Genomic DNA, 27,343 nt, shown 5'->3' on the forward strand with positions numbered 1-27,343 from the left:
CGATGTCGATGGCTTCCTCTAGGAGAAATACAAGCTGATTAGCCGAGGCGCACTTCGAGTGCTGCAGATTTATTCTCACCACGCTTTGCTTGCGTGGGGGGTTTGCCAGTCCCCGTCCCACGTCGATCGTCATCTCCTCCAACAGCTCGTTGGCGTCGTCGATTGGATCCAGGTCGTCGTCCGGTTTTGCAGAGTGGAATATATTCGACTTTGCGTTCCTGACTCCGAAGCCCACTTTATGTTTTACCTTTTCCAGCGCTTCCATGCACTTTCCGTTTGTACGGAGCAGAAAAGGTTGGCTGTTTGTCTGGGGTTCCTCCTCCTTGATAACAACCCAGTCGTTCATGGGAATTCTGGGGTTTTGAAGGCGCAGGAGTTGAACGATTTTGTCCTTATCCATGTCGATCTTTGACAACCAGATGCAAGCGATCGGTCTCCTGGGAATTTCGCTGTATGGGATGACTGACGGTACAGCGACACACGAACCGAGAACGCCCTTGTAGAATTGGTTCTCGCAAGTTATAACGTAGAACCCACCTGACAGGAATCATACCCTTTGGCGTGCAGGAGATGCTCAATGACCATCTCTGACAGCCTGGCCTCAACACTGGTTCACATCTCCATCGCTAGTTTGCCGCTAGCGGAATTGCCATCCGCCAGCGTCCACCACAAGTGGCTCCACGTCGCTGAAGGTTTCGCAGTTTTTGGCCCGTGGGCTGGCTGTTGCTGCTTACTTTTCTCCAGAGGTTGGTTAGCGTCCGAGCTGTTGCCCACTCTGCTCCGCTTGCGTTTTTCTTGGACCTCCTCTTGAGATCGACTGCATTTAAGAACGGTGGGCTTCGCCTTTTGCTCGTCTGCAATGCGTTTGTTGTTATATTTTCCAACAATGGCAGCAGCGAGGTCTTTTTCCTTTCGCTAATCGACAGTAACGGCTTCTTCATTCTTAGCAATCTTAATGAGAATATGCATGGCCTTCTGGTACTGGCTCTTGGACAGGACATTTTTGGATCTTCACTTTTTAGTCGGTTTCCAACGATCGACGTTTTGGAGGGATCTCCCGACGTCGAGGGTTTTGGGTTAAGATCACTATGTCTGGTATCTGCTACATCCAGCTTGACTGCAGTGGATTCCAGGATGGAAACCAATAGTCGTTTCAGGACACTAAAGACCAAGCTCCCCATTGGCCACGCAGCTCCCGGCGTATACTTTTCCAACTTGACTTGGGGTCCTATTAATAACTTTTCAACTGCAGGTAGGACGATGCCCATCACTTGCCCCTAACTCATGGCCAGCAGGCAGACAAATCCTCGTCAGTTGGCTGAATCTACGCCCGGCGCGACCGTACACACTTCTGGCCGGTCCGAAGACAGTTACCAGCGGCCACCGCGAGGAGGTCGTGCAATTATGCAACGTTAACCCAACCAGGCAGCCGCTTCTGGAGAATGGAGAATGTTCCCAGATTCGCAAAAGTCCGCGAACGCCGCACGCGGGAAGCCATTAAATAGGCGATTTCTAGGAACAGTACAATGGACCCAACTAACTACTCTCTGAGTATTGGAGCTGAGGCTCCCCCACTAAACTATGTGAACTAACCAACTATTGCATAGATCCCAGCCTGTAGGAACACCCGGTTTACCTTTATTTAACTGTGCAGGAAATTTGTCTATTATCCTCTTTCGTCTGCAGCTTTGCATTGTTCTGGGGTTACTAATGTGGCGGTGGGACATAATGCTTGGAAGTATAAGGGTTGCAAGTATGCAACTTCATATGTAATTGACTTTCCTATTATACCTTAACCCATTCGTTTTCATGTAAAACTTTCTACGGAACATAAAAGGCACTCGCTATACCCTCTTAACTGCACAGAAATATTGAATAACAATCATTGCTGTCTTTATGATCTCAATCAAAATTACATCAAAATGACGCGTGCGTCTTGCATGCATTGAAACCGCAAGCTACATTGTTGTAAATGTGCAATTGACACCTCTATTGATACGCGAGAACCTTTACCCTCAGCACGTGAAACGAATGCCGAAATATTGATGCCATTACGGCTCCTTAGCTCCGAGAAACCTAATCCTGATGTGGATGCACGCATATTATGCACCGGTGATATGCATGTTGTGCCCGTCACACCATCGTATGTGATTCAATTACTCGACGTGCAGAAGGTTCAGGTAACTCAACACTCAATTGTACAGGTAAAACCTCTTTCGCTGCCACTATCCATTCGCAGATGATATCATAATTGACATCCAATTGAAAAGGGGTCGATATTTGACTGAGGGATTTTTCCTGGCAAGGATGAGTTTATTGGTTTCGTTATAGTTGGAGCGTATCTTCACGTGGTAAGGTAACGAATCATAGCAGCATTTCCACCTGACATTGGTTAGGCGTGCATTCCCCATTCATGCACTGTCTATTCTGTAGCACAATGTGCACTATATGACTGCAGTCTGCGGTAGGAACACTTTTCGGGCCCATTATTGGTGTGGATCGGAAACCAAGAAACTGAATGTATACAAAAAGACATCAAATTTATTTAGATAAAAACTGGACAAGATTGTTGCTTATTTCAGAGCGGATGTTTCTTGGCGCTTGAACGCTTTTTTGGTGTGGATATTTTATTATTTTATTCGCTGCGAGTAGATATCCTCCTGCAGTCATTATGCAAATATAGTTTTTCTTGGCTTAGAATTACCGCCGAATTTCAGAAGTGTTTCTTTCATTAAAAATCACCTTCAACTGACCACAAGGTTTTTTGTCAGATTCCTAAATCATTACCATAAATGCTTGTTGGAATGCACGTTGCCTTTCCTTGTAGTGCAGCCCCCAATTCACCCGCCACCGATCTTAGTACGTATAATTGTATGCATTGTTTACATACAGCCAAATCTATATTTACCCAAAGATGCATGTAGAATATCTGCTCAGTGTATATATACAGGTGTATTTTAATAACTTTTTCGTCTAGACAAACAAGTCATTAACTGACTTTAGAAGTGGTTATTGACGATATTCAATCAGGTCCCACTGACGGGAGGACAACTTTACAGCTCAATTTTTTACCATTTTAAAATTTCCTGTAATGGCAGAATTCGCCGAGTTATGCCTTGGATTGACTGGTATCCACTCCTTTTATTTTGCTTCTTGTTGACGGTGTCCAGTGCAAGAGACCATAAAATTTGGAATGCAAGTGCAATTTGACGACTGGAAGCGATGGTTAAGTGCTTCTTCAGTAGAGGTTGCGCGGAATTTGATGAATCCTGTAAGTGAGATGATGGTGGTATGGAAGTTTTTTAAAGAATATCTGCTGATCATTTGCATTTTATATATTTGGTGGATAATCCTATCCAATTTGGCAGTCTTTATTTAGCTTTTCGTTATACCCGAATTCAAGGAATTGGCAAACATGTTCGCAGTTGTGTGTACTTTTTATATGAACATCCATACTGTCGTCTGCCAATTTATTTGAGGGGTCTTTCCCCCTACTACGGGGAGCACGAACCAAAGCTCTAGGAATATTTAGCCGTGGAAAGGAAGAAGGTCAAAATGCAACTAATACAATACAAACAGATACTATCCAATTTTCTGGTTTAGTATCAAAAGGCAACTTACATTACCGTAACCCGTTGTGAGAGGTCATAAAACTAGATAATTCTCGCTTCCAAGAAGAATTAAATCCTCACCAAGATGTGGGTTCAAACTCCGAGGTTCCTAGGGGTATTGACCACTGGCGCCGCGTCACAAAATGGAGGAGGCTGCGTCAATTTGGCAACGGCTTCCCGTATAAGGCGTAATAATCCAGTTTCTCCAAGACCGTCTCTCTGCGTGAGGGCTAGGTCGCCGGGGAGTATACATCCACGCGGAAAATCAACTGTGCGTGTAGTGGGATGTTGACCTCTGCTATCCGGGACAAAGCATCAGCCACTAAGTTGGCTTTACCGCATACATGTTGAATGTTGGAAATAAACTAGCTTATGAAAGTTAGGCGCTGAAGCTGACGAGGCAATGGTCGGGTTTATGGTGGGTGAACAAGGTGAATGGTTTTGTGGCGTGGCAGGATTCGCGGCATTCGAAATTTATTTCGAATGTCGGGCGCCAGATCACGAGCTCACTCGCGGTCTGCCACTCGAAAAGGGCGATCAGGTAGCAGGTCGTCAGGACAGTCCACGGACCGAGGGATTTCCTGGTACCACCTCAGATTCGGCGATAAAGCCACCAAGTGTACAATCCCTTGTAAATTCACGCCTGCCGCGAAAAACTAGGTCCGCGGGGGGTCCTGGCGACGGCCACCCAGAACGCAGCGCCACGTCGCCTAACAATTTACGACCCTCTGAGCAGGCGCAACTACCTCATCGATACTGGTGCGGAGGTTTCGGTTCTTCCCGCACCTCGGCAACATCAACTTTTTCCACAACCGCTCAAACTGGTGGCAGCAATTCTTCCCGCATAAACACATACGGGTATAGACAAGTGGACATGAGTCTTGGCTTGCGTAGGACGTTTTCGTGGCGTTTCATCCTGGCGGATGTCAGCTTCCCCATACTAGGCGCAGACTTCCTGTGTCACTATGGATTGCTGGTGGACTTGCAAAACAAGTCTCTTATAGATTCCACGACCAACCTTAATTCGTTGGGACAAATGGTATCTCACCCAGGCAATAATCTTTCCGTTCTTTTAGAAGACATTACCGACTCTCGTCCTCGGGCACTTCTCCAAAAGTTCAGCCAGATTACTACCGAGTGTAGTCTCTCCAAACCAGTGAAGCACAATGTGGAGCACCACATTATCACTACTGATTCCCCGATCTTCTCGAAGGTGCGTCGTCTACCATCCCAGAAACTGGCTATTGCACGGAGAGAGTTTGAACAACTCGTTCAACAGGGTATCTGCAGACCCTCAAACAGCTGTTGGTCTTCCTCACTGCATATGGTCCCTAAGCCAAACTGCAAATGGCGCCCATGTGGGGATTACAGAAGGCTAAATGCACAGACTGTTCCTGACCGATATACAATTCCACTCATCCACGACTTTGCGCATCACCTCGCGAATTGCCGCATCTTTTCGACCTTGGACTTAACCAAGGCTTATCACCAAATCCCAGTAGCTCCTGAAGACATTCCAATGACGGGAATATGTACACCCTTTGGACTCTTCGAGTTCACCCGAATGACTTTCGGATTGTGCAATGCGGCGCAAACCTTTCCAAGGTTCATTCACTCAGTCCTGCGAAACTTCGACTTCTGTTTCGTATATTTGGATGATGTTTTGGTCGCTTCTTCCACTGAGTCTGAGCACTTAGTCCATCTGCATTTTTCAACGTCTCGTTGAGGCCGGTTTAGTCCTAAACGTTGAGAAAAGCAAATTTCTTCAAAAATAGGTGAGATTCCTCGGTCACTTCATTTCCCCTGAAGGAATACAGCCCGACCCAGACAAGGTGCAAGTGATAACAAGCTTCCCGCGTCCAAAGACAGTGAAGGAGTTGAGGAGGTTCTTGGGCAAGCTAAACTTCTACCGCCGTTTCCTGCCCAAGGCCGCCCATCGCTAGTCCATTTTGAACGCGTACTTGTCTGGCCCCAAAACTACGGACACACGAGAGATCGTGTGGTCTGAAGAGGCTATCCGCGCGTTTGGCAAATCCCGTCAACAACTGGCCGACGCTACGCTCTTGGCACTCCTTCTGCAAGATGTACCCCTAGCCGTTCTTGTTGATGCCTCTGAGAACAGAGTTTGTGACGAGAAACGTCAGATAAAGAAATAATAATAATAAGAAAGACATTGTGAGAAGAACGAGTTTCGTGCAGAAAGAAAACAGTTACGGACGGAAATCAGTATAATTTCTAATATCTCGGAGTTATAATAAGAGTACTTTCTCGAAATTGTGTATTAAATTTTGTAAAATACGAAAAACATGTCAGAAACCTATTTCGAAGAATAGAAGCTCCTAAATTTTACCTTGAAGGGAAATAAACTTTGATTCACCTTCTGCCGAAGAGCAGCGCCTACTAAGATGCATGAGGAATCGACGAACACCACTAGAGGCGCTGTTGAGGCAATGTCAAAAGTACAGCGTTTACCAGTTCCTGCTTGATGGTCTCAAACATCTGGACGGCTTCTGGATATCATACAACCTCCTGCAATTGCTTAGTTGGTGGACTGATGGTGAGCGGCTTTGCACAGCAAACAAGGGCAGTAGTTTATTGTGTCCTGTGTCCTTTTAAGGTCTTTTACCGTCCTAGGCAGGGAAGAGCCTGCAAATCAATGTACCTTGCCTGGGTCGAGTTGTACGCCGCCACAGTTGAACAAATGCCCTTGAAATTTCGCCTGCGGTTGGAGAAATTAGCATTTTTCAACACTGAGAATTAGGCCATGGTCGAGAGAGTGTTAAACAATGCATTTGGTGCATGCCAAATGCTCGGACTCGGTGAAAGACGTTATCAGAGCATCATACGAGTCCAAGTTTCGTAGTACAGATTGGATGAATTTCTGGAAAGTTTGCGACATGCACATATGCACGGGCCAAAAGTTATCCGTGGGAACTCTAAGAGTTTGAAAGGTGTGCAAATTACGGTTTTTGGAATACCTTCGGGAACTACAAGGATTTGGTGATATGGCTGAGTGAGATCTAAGGTCGAGAAAACATGACAATTTACTATGTTTCGGAATCGTCTATGCGTTCAATTGTTGTAGTGGCCGCGGCTTCGTAACGGTAACCGGATTAATTTGATTAAATAATGCATTCTATAGTGTGCTATTATTTTAAATTTCGCCGCATATTACACATTATTGAATGCATTCGGGCGAATTGACCGTGGCAGAAGGGAATGATCTGTTACATCCATGAACGCTACTGTGTATGTTGCTGACCAAATGAGGAAGAAGGCTAGGCCAGTACAAGCCCAGGTTTAGCGTGACCGGGTGATCGAGAAACAGCTGATGGGCAGAAGAGGTCATTTTTAGCTGATGGTGAACAGGGTTTAGATTTCGGACTTGCTAGAAGTGAGTGCGATTTGACAGCTGTGCTGTTCTTTGTGCCGACAAAACGAGGAGCAGAATTTTGACCGCGAGAAATCACACTTGGAAGTGAAGGAAGTGGAACGAAATCGCATTAGGTTGTCATTTCCAGGCTCATTTTCTTTTTTGTGTCGATTTTGTGAACATGAGGATGGACGATTCCGTAGCCTACACAATGATGAAATCTATGAGCGACACCATGACCGTCCGGTTGTGGATAAAATCCGGTTCAATAGGTTACGGTGGGTGGGTCACTTTATCCGTATGGATGAGGATGATCCCACCCGGAAAGTCTATAAGGGCAATATCTATGGTAGAAAAAGAAAACGAGGCAGACTCTGCCTAAGATGGAGCGATGGCGTAGGTTGGGACGCCCCGCAGCTTATAGGGATATCGAATTAGTGGACCTCGGCGCAAAACCGGGATATCTGGAGTTCCTTATCAAGGCAGGCCTAGACCGGATACCGGTTGTAGCGCCGTTGATGATGATGATGATTTTGTGAACATCTCGTTTTTTTAGATAACTTTACGAAGAGGTGAAAGATTGGTGGGATCCGGTGAACAATTTCCGGACGGATCGAAACCGATCGCTAAGGAGCAGTTAGGTTGTCATCCTTTGTGAAGTCTAACTCTCTGATTTCTGGGGGTGTCACAATTGAAGTGCGAAACGAACTACAAATTTGGAAACGGTCGACTACGTCAATCGTGGTGTCTTGTGGTCCCTTTTGGAAAGTTATTGTTCGTCACACGAAATCGAAAAGGGAACCCGGTGATAAAATGCAAAGAAGACGTCCAGCAATATATAATGAGGTATGAAACAAAAATGTGTGAAAAGAAAGAATAGTCGGTTTGCATATCATAAGTTTGCTTTGCTAAAAGTTTTTAAATAAATTTTCGGGTTTATTCCGTAAAAACAAATGGAACACCGAGTGTATCTCAAGAGCTGAGAACACCTAAGCTTAAGATGGGTAAATCCTTTTAATTTTTCTTATCTATTTTTATTTATTACTAACAAAACCTTATTAAAATCGGTTCTATGTCTGTTTGTCCTCTTTTTTTTTTGAGGAGATGGAAATCTTCAGAAGACACTATCCTGGACACACCAGCGTGTGGGATTTTTACTCACTAAAACTACCCCCGACTACCTGCTCTGGGCCCTCTGAGACTCCATCGCAGTTTGGACAATCGAGTGAGGTATCTAGTTTAAACCTGAAGAGGTACTGGCGATATCTCTATTTCCCGTGAGAAACTGAGTAAGATTATAATTAATCTCACCGTGCCGTCTCTCCAACCACTCCTCGATGGCAGAGATGAGCCTGTGTGTCCACCGAACCTTCCCGAGCGTTCCCAACGCTCTTGCCATCTATTTAGAGATCTCTCCCTTTCGGCGTTCTTCGTCTGCGATAAAGGAGAGGTAGACTTCGCATTATATATATTCGTCATCTTATCTGCCAGGATGTCAATGGGCATCATTCCAGAGACGACGAATGCAGCATCATCTAAGACAGTTCTATATGCCGAGCATACCCTTAGGGCTGTTCTTCTGTAGACTGAACTCAGTTTGGTAGTGTTAAATGCAACCAACAATGCCTTTCCCCAAACTGGAGCTGCATAGATCAGAATCGAATACACTACCTTAGCTATAAGCAACCTGGAAGCATGCTGTGCCCCCCCACGTGCGGCATCATCCTTCACACTTGCAGTGGATGCTTTATCAAAAACATACTGCACGTGTTGCTTATAGCTAAGCTTCCTGCCTTTCATCACTCCCAAGTATTTGATGGCAGGCTTAGAAGTGATGATATGATTCCCAATTTGAATACGGGCAAAATTTCTTTTACGGCGCTTGGTGATGAGGTCCGTTTCCGTTTTTTCCTCCGCAAGTGTCAGAGTCTCTAGCCAACCCTTAACAACATCTTCGAGGTGCTTTGCGGTCACAACCAGCGCTATATCGTCGGCGTAGCCTACTACCGTGGCTTCCTTCGGAAGGGGAAGATTAAGTACATCGTTTTACATGATGTTCCACAGTGGTGGGCCCAGTACGGAGCCCTGTGGGACACCCGCGGGGACAACGTACTCCTGGGGTCTGTCATCGGTGTCATACCAAAGCCTCCGTTCTTGTAAATAGCTGTTGACCATAGCTGCAAGATAAGCGGGAATACCAATCTTCGCCAGAGATTCCCGTATTAGCTTCCCATTGGTCGAATTGAATGCATTTCTCACATCCAGGGTCATTACTATGCAATATTTGCTAGTACTGCTCTTTCCGTGGATTGCATCTTCGTCTAAACCAGTAACCATTTTGATGGCATCAATGGTTGATCTAACTTTACGCAACCCATACTGCCGATCTGAGAGACCTCCCTGGCTCTCAACAACCGGGAGTAATCTATTATATATTACCCGCTCTAACATTTTGCCCAGAGTGTCAAAAAGACAAATAGGTCTATAGGAGGTTGGCTCACCTGGAGGTTTGCCAGCTTTAGGCAGTAGCACCAACTTCTGTCGTTTCCATGATGTAGGAAATATCCCCTCGGACATGCACGCTTCGAACAACTCAGCGAACATGTCCGGTCTGGATTTCACGGCAAGCTTAAGGGCCTTATTCGGCACGCCATCCAGACCCGGAGCTTTATTATCTCCTATCCTAGTACAGATCTCCAGCAGCTCGTCACTGGTGACTGGCGGTATTGCCGTGTCATTCAGAGGTCGCTGGAAGCTGTCTACGCCCTCCTCTTGCTGGGGAAATAAACCCTGGATAATTTTTAACAAGAGTAACAGGCACGTGATCTGCGGAGATGATCGGCCTCTGAATCGCCCCATCACGATTCTATAAGCGCTCCCCCACGGGTTTACGTCCGTTTCCGAACAGGGCTCCTTAAAGCTTTCCCTTTTGCTCAGTTGGATGGAGGCGCGCTCTTTTTGCTCTTGGTCGATTCTGCCTATCAGTCTGTCTGTCACAGGCACTTTTCTCAGAAAAGGCTATACCGATTGACACGAAATTTGGTGAGAAGTTAGGAAGTGTAAACGTTCAGACAGTAAGTGGTACATGTGTGTACATGTAATAGGGGGGGTGTAAAATTTTTTTCACCGAATATAGTCATGTGGGGTATTAAATGAAAGGTCTTGATTAGTACTTTTCGAAGCTCGTTTTATTTTTCAGATTTATTGAAAAGGCGGGGAGGAGTGGATGATGATTTCTTTAACGGACTCATTCTCAGAAACTGCCGAACCGAAAAATCTGAAAAAAATCATGAAGCTGCCTCTATATGGTGCCCAGGCCTCAAAATACTCCCCATATCGATATCTGTTCAAATTAACTTAATAATAGTGTATTACCATATTTTTGGGGAAATTGAGTAAAACCCCCTTTAAGTAAAATATAATATGAAGCATAAGTTATAGTAGCTCAAAGTGGACTTTACCGTGTGAATTTACAGCAACTAAATATCAATATCAGACTAAAGTGGGTAGTCAGAGATGCTAAATGCATATACATAACGGACTACGTACAAATGGGATAGTTCCAGATTCAAATATACTCACAGAAGAACCAAACAAAACCTTTCTTACCTGAAGCGCCCAGCTTCCGGTTTCCCGATTTGTTATTTATTTATTAATTTCATTTATCATTTTATTTCACTCTCTATTACCATTTTTAACGTTTTTTGAAACGAAACCTTATTAGAATCGGTTAAATGTCTGTCTTTCTGTCTGTTTGTCTATCACACCCGCTTTGTTCAGAAAAGGCTAAACCGGTGAGAACATGTGGTCTGTGTGTACCTTTACATACAGCGAGTGGCGCCATTTTCTGTTGAATTTAAGGGGGCTCCCCATACATGCGAAAGGAGGATGCACATTTTTGTTCACAGAACATATTCATGTGGGGTATCAAATCAAAGTACAGTTAGTACTTTTTGAAACTGATCTTATTTCTGATATTGGGTGAAGCATAGGGGAGATAGGGTACAAAATGTGGGCCCCAAAAAGTGAAACAGGTCTCGTTCTCAGAATTTATCCAACCGAGGACTCTGAAAGAAAATCACAGCAATGCAACTATATGAAATCTAGGCTTGAAAATACTTCCCATTTCGATGTCTTCACAAATAAAGTTAATAATACTATACTTCCGTTTTTTAATAATTTACCGGAAAGCCCTGCTTGAGTTCATCTCATAAGTCAAAAATTTGACATCAGCAGACTATTATTAACAAAATTAGAGAAGGTCAAAGTTTCGCATTCAAGGTGAATTTATGGCACCCAAGACATGTATGACGTCACCATCATATAAAGTGAAATTATATGAATAGCTTTTCTTGGTTATTTGCATTTCACTGCACGAAATAAAATGGGAACACATGGAGATGCGTTAGATCTATTTTTAGGTTTTTTTTGGATAGCTCTTCTCTCTAGGTCGTCTTCGGCCACTTACGATGGTCGTCTGACCATCGCAATTCCCGTTAGTTCATTAGACTGTCTGTAATCTCCATAACGTCGCTATTTGCAATTGGGCTCAGAGAACCAGATGGAGAGGAGACGACCAAAGTTTACATATACCCTGCTTAAGGAGTCGTTCAAACTCTATTCTAAGGGATTCCTGGGGTGTTAAGAGACATCCCTTCGGGAATACTAGAGAGCTAGTACTATTGATGTGGTGCTTAACATCACGCTTATCTGGCTGAGGGATACTATATTCGGTGGTAATGTTACCGTATTTTTGGAAGAGTAGACCGGCAACGTCCTCAAAACTAAAGGAATTAGTATTGTTGTCGAACAGTTGAAAGGTTGGGGGACACATCAGTGACCTACGCTGCATATCCACCCGCAGCTCATAGTGACACATAGCTATAGTTGTAGGAAGGAGAACATTTAAACGTATTAGCTGGCAACTTAACAAAAGTTCTTAAAGTAATACAACGTCGTCTGTCGAATGTCGATGCCCTTCTCCAGCAGTCCTTCTTGGAGTAGCTCAGTCTACTTATTTGGTAATGTGTTTCTTGTGTTGGATATTCTTGAGGCAATACAACTCTTTACATTCCAATTCGTTGAGCTTGGATACGTTGTACTTAAAGGTACGCTTTATACATGGTGTTATGACATACTCGATGTCATTCACTCTCCAATTGGTAATTTTGATGACTTTTGATGTTAGACAACCTTGTTCTCGGTGCAATGGATGAAGTCCAAGGGTGATTGCCGGTGACTTCAATGCTTGGGCCCTCGAGAGGGGAAGCACGGAGGGTAGCGCAAGGGACTGAAGTCTATTAGAGCCTTTTGCCCTGTTGGATATAGTTTTCGCCAAAGAAAGTGATGCAAGCACCTTTCGGAAAGGGGGGTCTTCCACCATCGCAGACCTGACCTTTGTCAACCCCACACTGTTTTGTGGTATATTCTGACACGTTAGCGAGGACTACACCTACAGTGACCACTAGGTGCTCCTCTTTGAGCTGAGGGGGGAATCACAGGCCAGGGAAACAGGATACCTAAATCTGAGAAGGGAATCAGGCAAAAGGATTGGACGAGGGAAGCTTCTTGGAATGCTGGGCTTACCTATTAAATCAGGCGATCCCACGGAAGGAGCTCTGCATGTTACACAATGCATCTCCAAGGCATATGATGCGCCCATGCCTAGTAGGTGCTCATTCCTCAGTAGAAGACCCAACCACTGGTAAAATAGTGAATTGGCCAGCCCTCGATCAGCCTGCTACCGGTGCTAGGTAGGATCGACCAGGTACAAAAGGGGCATGTTTATAAGAAAGCCCACAAAACCCTCAAGCTTGTTATTCAGCGCACCAAGGTGGAATGTTTCAAGGAGCTCTGCTCGGAAGCGGGTGTAAATCCATAGGCGAGCGCCTATAGAATTGTGATGAGACGGCATCTAGGCGACTTATCTCCACAAATCATGTGCACTACTCTTTTGCTGAAAAAATGAGAGCGGCACTGACATATTTCAGGGATTTCTGTATTTGACGAGTTATTGAAGATTTATGGTGGAATAAGCGAAAAAAAAGCCCTGGGCCTGTATGGCATACAAAACAGAGTTCTTAAGCTCGCCATAGAACCAGACCGGATATGATTGCAGAGTTGTTAGAAGCGTGCATGTCCAACGGGATATTTTCTACGGTATGAAAGCGGCCGATGCTTGTGTTGCTGCCTCAGACTGGCAGTTCCAGCAAACATTGCGCCGCGGGAACCCTGGACGTGAGAAACACGTTCGATTCGGCTAGTTGGAGAAAATCCTGGTCGCGATTGGAATTCACCTTACCTTGCTGCTATTGGCGATAGCTATTTCACAGAAAGGCGGTCAAAGAGTAGTATAGATCCCAGGGAAAAACATGGATTGGTTATCACGATGGATCATTAAAATTGGAAACGCTTGCCGAACAAACACCAAAAGCTCTACTACCAAACCCCTGTTTCCAGCTCCAGGTGGTGATCGCTGGGAGTTCTTTCTTAATGAAAAACTACAGACGGAGAAGGATGTGGGCGAGTTTTCTGCGTCTGAAATGGGAGTTTTACCAACTGGTCCTCCGGGTTGGAGGTTTGATAGAGCTGACAATCCTACACGAAAAACTGAAGTTACGAAGCCACAAAAGAAGCCTTGGACTGGATGGATATTACAATGACGTACCCGGAAATGAAAACGATCCAACGATTTGTGTATTTTTTATGGAATGTGCGCTCCCCGTACATACCGAATGCTCAGTAGCTAGCCGATACCCTGTTCAAATGTAAATAATCCTCGAGAAGAGCCACTGCATGCCTTGCAGTAAACCAGGTGCTCGAAGTAGGTTTTTTCGTCAGCCAAAAAATGAAACCTGCTTTAGAAACATAATCGAAAGGCTATGCACCCTGCGCTTCCGAGGCAAGTTTAGAAATATAAGGCTCATTAAAGATCACGCCCCTACAGAGGAGAATGCAGAGTCGGAGAAGGATACCTTCTACATAAGAATACCAATGATAACGGAATGTGGATTTTTCAGTTAGTAGTATCGCATGAAGTGGTTGTTAGAAGTACCTGGTTTGCGCGGAAAGCGGTTGATAAACATACATTGGCCTCTCCAGACGGGAACTCTTTCAACCAAGTTGACCTCGTGTTGATTGAACGCCGCCACCTTTCAGTCTTGATGAATATAGGCCAATATAGGTTAGGATCACTGTCTCGTTGGCATAGTGCTCCGAATTACAATACCCCCTACAATCCATCCTCAATAAAGCCCTCCGTAAGGCGTATAAGGGAAATTGAATGCCACAATAATAGAAGCTGAAAAATGCCCGTAGCCTACATAACGGCGAAATCTATGAGCGATACCATGACCGTCAGGTTTTGGATCAAATCGGGCTCAATAGGTTACGGTGGGCGGGTCACTTAATCCGTATGGATGAGGATGATCCAGCCAGGGCAATATCTATGGTAGAAAAAGAAGACAAGGCAGACCCTGCCTGAGAGGAAGCGATAGCGTAGGTCAGGATGCCAGACAGCCTTTAGGGATATCGAATTGGTGGACCTCGCGCAAAACCGGGATGTATGAGTTCCTTTTTAAAGCAAGCCTAGACTGGATACCGGTTGTTGCACCGTTGATGATGATGATGATTATGAAAGATGTCCTGGAAATGAACCATCAACAAATGCTTTTGGCAACCACTTGAAGAACGGTATCATTGATGCTGCCATAAACAATATTTATATTTTATAAAGTCGGAACGACTGGCAACGAATCGGAAGAATGTCGCATACCGAGTAATGCTCTACTCTGAAAGAACGTGGGCACGCTCGCAGGCCTATTACGAACCCCGTCGGATGGAGAAGCGACTTCACAGACAGAACACGTAAGCCAGGGAGAACCAACATCTCGAGAAACACAGGGAGCAACCGCACCAGGCCTGTAAGTTTACAAACAACTCAGCAAGGATGAATAGGGAAATCTGATTTCCGACAGAATGGGCATATTGGAGGGATGGGTTGAGTACTTTGATCAACTGTTCAACAACTAAAATATCGGCGAGTTAGAGGTCCCGCCTACTGAAGACGATGGACAAATGCTGCCACTAACAAACATGTCTGGAAAGCCATGAAAGTCTATAAGGTGAATATCTATGTTAGAAAAATAAGACGAGGCAGACCCTGCCTGAAATGGAGCGATGGCGTAAGTCAGGACGCCAGACAGCTTTTAGAGATATGGAGTAGGTGGACCTCGCGCAAAACCGGGATGTCTGAAACTCCTTACTAAGGCAGGCTGTTGCGCTGTTCATGATGGTATGATACCGATGACAGACCCCGGGGTACGTTGTCTCTGTGGGTGTCCCGCAAGGTTCTGTACTAGGCTCACTACTGTGGAACATTATGCAAAGTGATGTAATTAATTTTCCGATTCCAGAGGAGGCCAGGGTAGTAGATTATACTGATGATAGAGCATTGGTTGTAGTGGCAAAGCATCTTGACGATGCTGAGTTTTACTCATGGGGAGAAATCAGTGCTGTTAAGGCCTGTTTGGAGCGGCCTCTATCACCAAGCATCGCAAGCGAAATTACGTCCGAATTAGATTCGGCAATCCCATCCTCACTTCTAAGCCGGCCATGAAATACTTTGGAGTGATAATAGACACGAAATTGAGTTTTAAACAAAACGTGCAGAATGCTTATGGCTAGGGTATCCACGACGAGCACATCCCTGGCAAGGATAATGTCGAACGTTCGTCGAACTCCAATTTGAGGAAAGGTATTTCACATATCATGCGATACTCATAAATTGAATGCGGTCTGTAGAAGAACAACCCTAAGGGTGTGTTCTGCCTTCAGATCCATCTTAGATGAGGCTGCATTCGTCATCTCGGGAACGATGTTAATTGGCATCTTGGCAGATCGGATGATGAGGATATACAATATAATTTTAAGTCAGTCTCAGTTTTGTCGCAAACGAGGTACGCGAAAAGGGAGAGATATGTAAAAATACCGCAATAGAGAGATGGAAACACTCAGAAAGGGACGCTAAGCACACAAGCTGATCGCTGCCATCAAAGAGGAGCTGAGGAGACAGCATGGGGTGATTATTCATAATCTCACCTAGGTTCTCATGGGACATGGAGAATATTGCCCGTACCTCTGTAGGTTCAAATTGGACAATTTCCCCAAACTGCGAGGGAGTCCCCGAAGAAATGAGATGCGGAGGGCAAACTGGCATAACCGGAAGGCGTGAGGAAGGCAGGTTACGAGGTTACGACCCTCGTGCATAGAACCATAGGAGAAATAGCTAAAGTAAGCTAGTTCAACCCTTTGCAGGCTTGGGTTTCGATTAATTTTAACAGTCAATGAAGATAGTAAATATACTATAGGTACATAAGCCACTGCAACGTAGCCGGGAAGGATTCGGTGTTTTTTATTCTCTGGGGGATATTCTATCTTTATTTTGTTCAGAGACTTACCATCTGGAATTCAATATCTTACAAAGGCCAATGTTCAGGTCATATTGATAATATGGTTGGCTTGCGTGATGCCACGAAATCCGATCAAAAGTTAATTGGCATAAGTGCGGATGGGATTGCGAGCCAGTGCGATCTTCACATCATTTTTCCTTCGCGAGACTATCTTCACCTTTCGCGTAAACTGAAATGATCCTCACCAGTGATCCCATAAGTGCAAGTGGAATTCTTGACTGTTATACATGAAATTTCAATGTACACATATCAATTGGCTTAAAGCATGCTACGTGAGCGACCAATTCATGCATGCATGGGAAGAACGCATGGAGCACCTGTTCTGCGATCAATTCACCCCAGGCTCGTCCCAGCTCTCCATCCTCGTAGTGAGTAGTTATGAGTAGCTTCCATCTTTGGCAGATATGATTATTCTATGATCATATAGAGGAAAGTGATCGTTTGCAAGTTCGTTAATGCAGGCAAAAAGAATGCGCAAGAGAATATCAATAATTGATCAGGTTACAAGCCTGACTTCATTCCATAAAAGTACAAATGCGTCAATTTGTCATTATGGTAGATGCAGCTCGTTTGGCAGATCGTAAAGCGCAAAGCAGATGAGAAGCCTGGTTTGTGCTATTCCAGATATTTCAATATTTACAGATTCTCATAGAAAATACTTTGAAGTTTTAAAATTTATTAGAACCAGTTTTGCGAAAAAGTGTCAAGTGGAGAAGGTTAATGGGCACTTAGAACTCTAAGTTTCAACGGAACCTGTCACTAATACTTTCTTTCACGAGGGACATTTTCACATTTCATGGATCTGCGGTACCTAGAGCTAGTTCAGAAGCTGGAAAATAAGCACAGAAACTCAGGGTATGGTGTTATAAATTTCAGGATAATCAGACCTTGAATGAGCTTCGGGGTAGACTATCGCCCCTGATTCGATGGTATTTGCCAATGCGGTGCTAGTTCGATAAAAAGTAGAAGAAAGGTGGATTGATTTTACTCATCTCCTTCAATTTGATGTAACCGTAAACATATCTTTTTTAGCTTTTGAAATTTTTTTATGATGTACGCAGACAAAAATCTCCGAATTTTAAGAAGCAAATCGTCTGATAGTCTTAACATTATGTTCAAGAAATCCTATGATTAGAATTGAGTCCTAAAGATTCAGAGTAATTCCTCCTATATAAGCCTTGATTTATGACTACAATCAGAGCTCCGCCTTAATTGTCACGTCGGTTCTGATGTATACAGCGTGCAGAGTTAGCAACGATGTTATTTCCGAATCAAATCGATTCACACCTACCAGTTGGTAGCCCCGGAAAGCCACTACTTAACCTGGTAGTGAGCTAAAATGAGCGGCAACAACGCCGACGACCCGTATTTTGCACATGAGCTGACAGCTGTGGTATTCTGTGTGATCTTAGTACATGAGAGTGATATCTCTTGGAAACAGCTGTCAGGTTAATGTTACAGCCGCCTTCGTCCCGAAAATAACCTTGGCCGTTCAAAGCTACAATAATAATAATAATCGTTGCCACAACAATCCATATTGGATTAGGGCCATGAAGTGTGTTAGAGCACGCCATTCAAGACCGTAACGGTACACTACAGAACACTGTAGGAGGCAATGTGGTCAGCATTACGCTCGCCCGAGATTATTACCCTGATTTGACACAGGTACTCATTCACAGCTGAGTCGACTGGTATCCGATGTCAAATCACGATACAAATCCCACTGCCGCCAGCGAGATTTGTACCGCGACCTTCCATTAGACAGCCTTGTGTCCTAAGCACTCAGCTATCCGGACACAAAGCTATGATAACATTAAATTTGCAGTGCAGCTTCAGTTTAGATCGACTCCTGACAGGCGCCTGATCCCGGCTCTAAAAGCGAACTCCTATAAGGATTTGTGTCAACGGACATGTGTCCCCTTGTTCGCATAGACAATCATGGGGATTATTTAAGGCGCTTTCTAGCGGAAATAGCGGCTTATAGCTGTGGCCCAAATTAAAATGACAACAACAACAGCAACAGAAAACAAGACGATACAACCGGCAATAGCCGAAATTTCTAGAAGTAGCCACAATGCACTACGGTCTCCGCTTCTGCCAACTAAAACGGGAGATTCCGTTATAAATCCCTTTGAAAGAAAGAAGAACCTACTGAGAAAATGAAAAGCTCACTGTCCCAACGGTGAAGGCGACTGGAAGTGAAAAACGAGTGACCTCATAGAGGCTAAGAGTCCTGGTGGCCGAAAAGGAGAGACGCCATCGATTTTTATATAGGGAAAGGGACCACGGGAAAGGATGGCACACTCCGAGCTGTGTGATACCCCTCTGTCGCACTACTTAAGAAGTGCGGGGTGGTCCTACAAAAAATGAAGGTTGCTACCATCGTCTATCGAAACATCAACATGGATATCAAAAATTGCATAATGGAGATGGAAGAACTGCTGGACTTTATTGCACACAAGGGGGAACTTCTAGAAGACAGCCGAGCCCAAAAGAGGATGGACAAACAATCGATTAAAAGAGGCAACGAAAAACAGCGTGAATCTGCCGACGAGCATGTAGCAAGAAGAATTCCGCGTTTACTGTAGACCCCAAGCCCCTTCCTCTGAAGACGTACGAGGCTCAAACTTTCGGGAGCACTTCGCGAATACTTCGAGGAAAACATAACTCCTCTCATTCGTTAACCGGCTGCCCCATTCAAAACCCACCGCATTAAAATTGCCTGTAATTATGGCAGACCAATGTCCTCATGCATCCAAAACCAGAGCGCTCAACATCTGCTTATACTCGACAAGTGAAGCGCTGGATGGAGCATAACAGCTGTAGATGTGGACTGATCCTTTTACCTTCGCTCTAATGAAGGCTTCCTTCTTGTGGTCCATTATTTCCTCGAAGGTTTGTTCTCTACAAACCCATAGCGCTGCTTGGTCCGTTTGGACTTTGACTCAAATTCCACCACCATGGTTTCGGTACGGCTCACTAATTATTGCCACATCGATGCTTTGCTCATTGGTAGAGATGATGATGATATGCCTTTCCACTCTACATCTCCTGAATTGCTTCGATCTGTCATTTGGACAAGCCATCGCAAAATGACCGCAGCCAAGGCATCAAAACTATCGTTTCAGTGCCATCTGCTCCTTAAGCCGACACACGATCCAGCCTATTCTCACTCTCAACGCTGCTAACTGATTGAGTGCCGACTCTACTGGTAGGCTGATGATGGCGGTTTGTGTTCCTCCGTAGGCTTTTCTAAGTATTTTCAACACTGACTCCTGTAATCCAATAAGAACGAACTGCTTTTCCAAGGCTTCGCGAACCTCCTCTTTTGTGGGGATTTCATCTATATCTTTGCAGATGATAGTGATCTCCGACCTGCTAGCCCTTATGTCTTCCTGTCTTAACAACTTTCCGATTTAGGCCAAGAATTTGTCCGCGGCTACATCCTTGGATGTCCTTGAGCTCCAACATAAGATCTTCTTTCTCGGATATCAGCATATGACCCCCTTTGGAAATGATAATCATCGCCGGTCTTATCTTCCTCCGATCGTTTTTTTTTTCTGTGATTCTACTTTTCTCCAGGCTTCCGCATCCGCCTTTAAAGGTCCGGTCTTTTTTCCGGGAGTGGCAGCTGCTGATGACTGACAGCTGCTGATGACTGACAGCTGCTGATGACTGACAGCTTTACTCTAAGTTCTCATGTGCTCCGCGTTTTTGGGAGTTGAGTCCTTTTTTCTTTTCGAAGTTTACTGGCCTGTTGAGTCGTTCAGCTTTTCTCGCAGCCTCTTCCCTGGTTTCTCCCCTTTTGTATTTTGAATAGGCGTTACTTGAGTGACCTCCTTTCACCTTTTCATTTGACGGCTTCCCCCTCTTTCATCGTAGACCTTGCCGTACGTCAAGGGGATGCCTCTTATCGTGATCCTTATTTTTTTGTGAATGTGTCTGCGAATTGAATTGAATGAATTCACACAGCTGAATGATTTTTTTACCCAGGGCAGTAAAAGCAGCTCCTGATTGATCGTCGTCTAAAACATCGCTCGCTACAGAGGCACTCTGATCGTTGGATATCGACGGCCGGGAGCCCCCTTACCCACTTCCACTCCGAAGCCCTTCACTACAACACCGGTCAAGCTTTTTGTTTCCACTTACCCGGCTTGCGCATAAGCGTGCCTATACACACACATCTCCGGATGCGTGCGTGTGCATACCCATGATAATACCTTTGGGAGAGTGGATTAAACAGCAATTGCCACCCCTCCTTAATGTGTGACCCATCCACTGCCACTTCTGTCGTCCAATCTCAGTGCGTACGAGTGGCAAGAATGTGCGCCGATCTAGTTCTTCGTTTGAAATAGTGGAGAGCCAGCGTACTCCGTTAATACGGCAAAGACAGGTGTTCACGAAGGTTTGGGGCTTTTGAGTAACAGTTGGGTTCACTTTCCATGTGCTACTTCCATATAGCAACACAGAAAGAACACTAGCATAGAACAGTCTCATCTTGATCTTCCGTGTTGAGATAACGGCATTTCCATATTTTAAACAAGGCAGTTAATCCGTCGGGCAACATCCTGCTCAGTGCTACCGTCGGCAGAAACCAGATGCCCTGCCCATAATGCAGATAAAAATTGGTTTTGTTGGTGTTTATCTTCAGCCCAACTCTACGTTCTCCGGATAAGGCAACATGAACAACGTCGCAAAATGTAACTCTGCCGGACTCCGCTTTGGACTTCAAAATCTTTCGAGATTTTACCCTGGTGCAACACATGACATTTGTTATATGTCGCTCTGACATTCTCGTTGAAGACACATTTCCATGAAATAATTATTAATGATGCTGGCGGAGCCGCCGAGAATGTTCGCTATTGCTCGGTTTGATTTTCCGACTAACTTCAAAGCATCGGTTTTAGCTTTTTCCGCTTCTGACAAATTGAGTCCCTTCCCCATATTTGGAGAATAAAATCCCTCCTTCAAGAAAAAACGTTGAAGAAGAGAATAACTGATTCCTGAAATGGGGTATCTTTTTACTAAATCACTTTGTAGGGATAAAAGGAGAAACCTTTTTTAATTGTATCTTTTCACATTTAAGTGCCCCCAAATTCTGTATCCTCCAGCTACCGGGGATTTATCTTCCAGCTGCCGGCATTTATTACTAATATTACGAATTATTCTATTGGAGAGCATTAAGGGCATTTTTGAACTAAAATATTTGGAGGAAATACATCTGGGGTATTAATTGAAAAGTTTACATACATATGTGGATTTGAAAATAGGTTGGTGTCTATACTCAAGTGAAAAGAGCTTTCGATCCACATGTATCTTTTTCATTTATAGATATCAAGCGCAGTTTGAGATTCTCTAGCACATTTTCCACATCAAACCATTGCCAGCAACCAGATGGAAGATACATATATGAGTGAAAAGGTGTAGATTACTTTCTCCAGAGAAATATTCGACTCCGCTAGCAATCATATTTGAAACTTCGTTGTACTGTAACCTAACTATCAACACTAACCCAACTTTTCAGATTTTCATATTATCTATGCGATATTTTCGAACATCCACTCGAATTAATGAAATTTGATCCAGAAAGTTTTAATTGCAGTAGAACTTACTATATTTTGAAGAAAATGGTCATATTTAGAGCAAAAAAGGTCATTGTAGCATAATGGGTCAAAAAGCATATAGGAACCGTACATGAATGCTAACTTCGAAAGACATTTTGGCAGCGTCATCATTGATTATGCAACTTTCGAGAGCACAAGTTCTTATAAAGTAAGTTAAATTTGAAGCGAAACAATCACCGAATCTGATCCGCAATAACGTAACAGATGCAAATTATAAATGGGTCTGCACTTTTTACCCAAAAAACTTGCAGTTTCTGTTGCATTTGTGGGTCCATATCCTTCTTCGAATGCAGCATATCTCCGTTTTACTTAACTAACTCCATTCAAGACCTCCATTTCCTTTCTTACAATTATATCATCATTAAAATCATCATTAATGGCGCAACAATCGGTATCCGGGCCAGGCCTACTTTAGTAAGGAACTCCAGACATCCTGGCACCGCGGTCCACCAATTCAATATCCCTAAAAGCTGTCTGGCGGACCCTGCCTGAGCTGGACCTCGTCTTCTTTTTCTAACATAGATATTGCCCTTATAGACTTTCCGGGTTCGATCATCTCCGCCAACACGGATTAGGTGGCTAGCTCATCCCAATCTATTGAAGCGGATTTTATCCACAAGCGGATGGTTGTGATATCGCTCATAAATTTTTTCGTCCATCCTCATGTAATAGGCCAAAAACTCTTCGGAGTATTCTTCTCTCGAACGCGATCAAGAATTCACAATTTTTCTTCCTAAGAACCCAGGTCTCCGAGGGGTACATGAAGACTGGGAGGATCATTGTCTTGTACAGTAAGAGCTTTGATACTATGGTGAGATATTTCGAGCGAAACAGTTTTGTTTTGCAAACAAAACCTTATTAAAATCGGTTTAATGTCTGTCTTCTTTTTTTTTTAAGGAGTTGGAAATCTTCAAAAAACTTTGGCCTGGGCACGCCAGAGTGTGGGATTTTTCCCCACTAAAACCACCCCCAACTCCCCCCATATCCCGTGGAACCACCTTTAGGTATTACATCACGGGGCGAAGTTAGCTTACTTTAGCTAGATCTCCTTCCGTCTTCCTGCAAGGTTCGTAACCGCGCCTTTCTCACTTGTTCTGCTTTTCGCAGTTTCTCCTGGATTACTGCGATCATGGAAGTGATCGCTTCCTGGTAGTTTGCCCGGACAAAATTTTCCGGTGATAGCACTTCAGCTAGAGTTTCCTGTAGGTTCCTTCTTTCTTCCACGAACCTAGGACATTCGAAAAATACGTGCGCTGGGTCCTCCCCGTCGCAGTTTGGACAATTAGGTCCGGTGTCCCATTTAAACCCTCCTGCAAGCACAGCGGTCCTGGTTTATACAAAGCGCAGGCTCAGTATTCATACCAATGGATGCGAGGCCTATCTAACACCTCTGCCGCAACTAAGGGTACAGTACACGAGTTGCACAGCGCAACTCCACGCTTGAGCTCCGAGGAGCTCTGCCCGCGATGTAGGCGTAACCACAACTACCATGAAACTCACACTAGGGGGCAACCACAAATAACACATCCTCCAGGCCGAGAACACATTCTCCAGGAATTCTCCTGGAGCATATGCTCTCAGAGGGCCATCCCAGTTCCCATGGTACCAGAAAACCTCCGGTAAGGCTTCGTGGCAGAGCCACTTCAGATGAGTCTCTTGCAGACTCGGGTCTCACCGCCCTCCTCGAGTACGTGGGGATGGAAGGCTTGGAAGTGATGATACGATTCCCGATTCTGACGCAGGCGTAATTTCTTTTGCGGCACTTAGTGATGAGGACCGGCCTTTTCCTCCGCGAGTGCCAGTCCAGCACTCTCTAGCCAAGCCTTAACAACACTGATTGTTTCGCTTGAGTACAAGTCAGCATCCTCGAGATGCTTTGCGACCACAACCAGTGCTATGTCATCGGCGTAACCCAACACCGTGGCCTCCTCCGGAACCGGAAGGTTAAGCACATCATTGTACATGATGTTCCACAGTAGTGGGCCCGGTACAGAGCCCTGTGGGACACCCGCGGAGACAACGTACTCCTTGGGTCCATCATCTGTCCGTCTGTCTGTCTGTCTATCTGTCACACGCACATTTCTCAGAAACGGTTATACCAATTGACACAAAATTTGGTGAGAAGGAGGAAAGTCTGAACGCCCAGATATGCAATGAGTGATATCCTTCTACGTTGAGATTTAGGGGAGGGGGGGCCTAACACATGTAAAAGGGTTGGTGTAGAATTTTTTTTCATCGAATATAGTCACGTAGGGTATCAAATAAAAAGTCTCGATTAGTACTTTTCGAAGCCGGTCTTAGTTTTGAGATTTGTTAGAAAAGCGGGGAGTGGGAAGGGTGGAAAATGATGATTTCCTTAACGGAGCCATTCTCAGATACTACCGAACTGATAAATCTGAAAAAATTCATGGAGCTGCTTCTATATAGTGCCCAAATTGAGTAAAATCCTCCTTAAGTTTATCCCAGAATTATAAAGGTTGGTGGTAGTATAAAATATAATATGACGCATATTATCCCCAAGCTTGATTAAAATCATACTATTGGTAACAAAGTTACAGTAGCTCAAAGTTTTCTTTACCGTGTAAATTTAAAACCCGAATTACTAAATCTGACATGCTAAATACGTATACATAACGGGCTACGTACAAATGGGATAGTTCTACACTCAAATATACTCACACAAGAAGCAAACAAAACCGTTCATACCTGAAGCGCCCAGCTTCCGGTTTCCCGACTTGTTGTAAGTTGAAATAGGCTCTATTGGTATCGCCGAATTTCATCATCATGTTACTAGTTGTGATTTTCTACCTCAGATAGGAAAGATCTGGATGAAGGAAGACTGTACTTCTCGGGTTGTTCTTCTCATAATGTCAATATCGTCAACATGGGCTAATCGTTGGGTGAACTTGTAGAGGATGGTGCCTCTTGCCTTAACATCTGGTTTGTGGATGATTTTTACTAGAGCCCGGTTAAAGAGGCTGCATGATAGGGCGCCCCCTTGTCTTAGACCGTTGTTGCTGCTCCCAACAGTGGTCCTGTTTCTTTTACCTGGTCTCTCACATTGTTCAGGGTCAGCCTGAGTAGCCTTGCCACCGAATTCACTCATGGAGGTGTACCGTTTTACTCTCGCTATGCTGTCATAAGCGGCCTTCGAGTCGATCAAAAGATGGCCATATTGCTAATTTGCCTAGAGTGAAACCTAGGGCTATCCGATTTAGCAAGATAACAAAGAATATCTTATAGGTGGTATTCAGTAACGAGAAACTTCTATAATTGCTGCATTGAGTGATATCCCGCTGTAATTTCTTCGGTCATGCCAACGAAATGGCTGAAACTGGACCCGTCTGCGAGGTCCACAATTTTTCGCGCAAACCAAGTACTTCAACAACCATTTCGTGCGGTACTGCTACCTGAATGATTCGCATTTGTGTTTTGGGTAAACTATAGGAGCCGACGTATTGCTTGAATATGGACTTCCTTCTACTTGACTATTAAAAACTCCAAATATGATTTTGATATCATAATTGGAACAGGCTTTGGGGGCCCGCTTTACTGCCTCTTAGGAGGTATCCCTTTAGGTAGAACGGCTCCATGGTGGAACCGAGAACTGCAGAGACTCAGGAAATCTACCAAATGACTTATAAATCGTGTTTCCAAAAGCAATAAGGAAGACGACTGATTAAACTTCATGAATTGGGGTGTCAGTAGCATTCGCTAATGCTGCTATCAAAAATTGGGAACAAGCTTCCCATAATGACAGGTGACTGAGCCTTAATGCTGCTCAACAGACGAAACTTTTCCTGTCAGAACCAAACAAACCCACAGTAAAGTTTATTCTGTCGAAAAGCAGAACGATTTGGAGAAGTATCGTGGGCATTCTGACCAGCCATAATTCACTAGCTGGGCACACTTCACACTTCACACTTCACACACTTGTCCAGAGAACGAATTATCTAAAATGATACTTGTCCATCCTATAATGAGGAAGCTGAATCAACAGAACATTTTCTATGTGAGTGCCCCGCTTATGGATGCATCAGACATCTGATTTTTGGAGCTGACATGCTATAACTGCAGCGGGTAACATCACATCCACTAACGAAAATCCTGCAATACATAAATGAATCCAGGATATTCCGTTACGGACGGAACGGGAGAATCGAGGCTTTACCGCTCCCTTACCTCAAACACGTGCAAACATACTCACATGCGGGGTAACCACAAAACGAACTCGCTCATATTAGGGGTCGTAAGACTCCGGGGTCTGAACCTTAATGGTTGAACCCAACGCTAGGGACGTGGTTAAAACAGTTCAGTAACATTACTTTGGAGAATGGAAGGCAGACCTTCTGGTAAAATCATGGATCAAAGGACCTTTTTCCATCAACATTCATACAACTCTACCTATAATTAAAGCGGAAGCCACACGTACATTTACAGCTTCCTTAGTGGGCTTTAGTCCAATCATTCCAATAATAATGTTTTTCTGAAGAAGTTTGGAAACACAGAGTCGGACAAATGTAACATTTGCAATGTTAGGGAAACCAATGAACACATATTTTTTTGGTGAGGTTAAGTGTAGATGGTGCGATAAATTAGGCGATGACGGCTTTACGGTTTCTTATCAGGGCAGAGGCAAATCGTCAGACGCTACCTAACATCTGCCTTGGGAACAACGTGATCGAGGCGGCTCGCAGATGTTAAGTGCCCCTTTGTATAATTCGCAGAACACAACATGACTACGAATTATATTGAGCGCAAATCCGCCTTATTGACCAGAGCTTGGCCAGAGTTGAAAATATTTTTTTTTGAGAATTGTGGGGTGCTAAGTCCACATCAACTTAATGCTGGACCGGACCAAATGGGGGACCCGAATTATATTTATCGTAATTCCGCCAATAATTTATGGCAAAGCTTGACCAGAGCTCAGATATTTTGTCTACGGATTGAGGGATACTAAGTTCACATCCATTATGTGCCAGATCGAACCAAACGGGAAGAAACTTACTCCCGGCTCACAGGGTGTATGTGAGACAGCGTCTGACGACTTGCCTCTGCCCTGATGCAAAACCGTACGTTATCATATATGGTTGCCAATTTCCACTTCATCCGCTCCAAAGAAGAGGAAGAATTACTACCCGTTCCAGAGAAGAGAAAGAATTACTGAATAACAGTGTAACACGTAGGCGTTTTAGGAAGTATAAGGAAGAACTTCACCAAGGTTAATTTTATTTACTGTTCACACCAAAAGTTGGTGCCTCTGTG

This window comes from Hermetia illucens, chromosome 2 (assembly GCF_905115235.1).
Source record: "Hermetia illucens chromosome 2, iHerIll2.2.curated.20191125, whole genome shotgun sequence".
Lineage (NCBI taxonomy): Eukaryota > Metazoa > Arthropoda > Insecta > Diptera > Stratiomyidae > Hermetia > Hermetia illucens.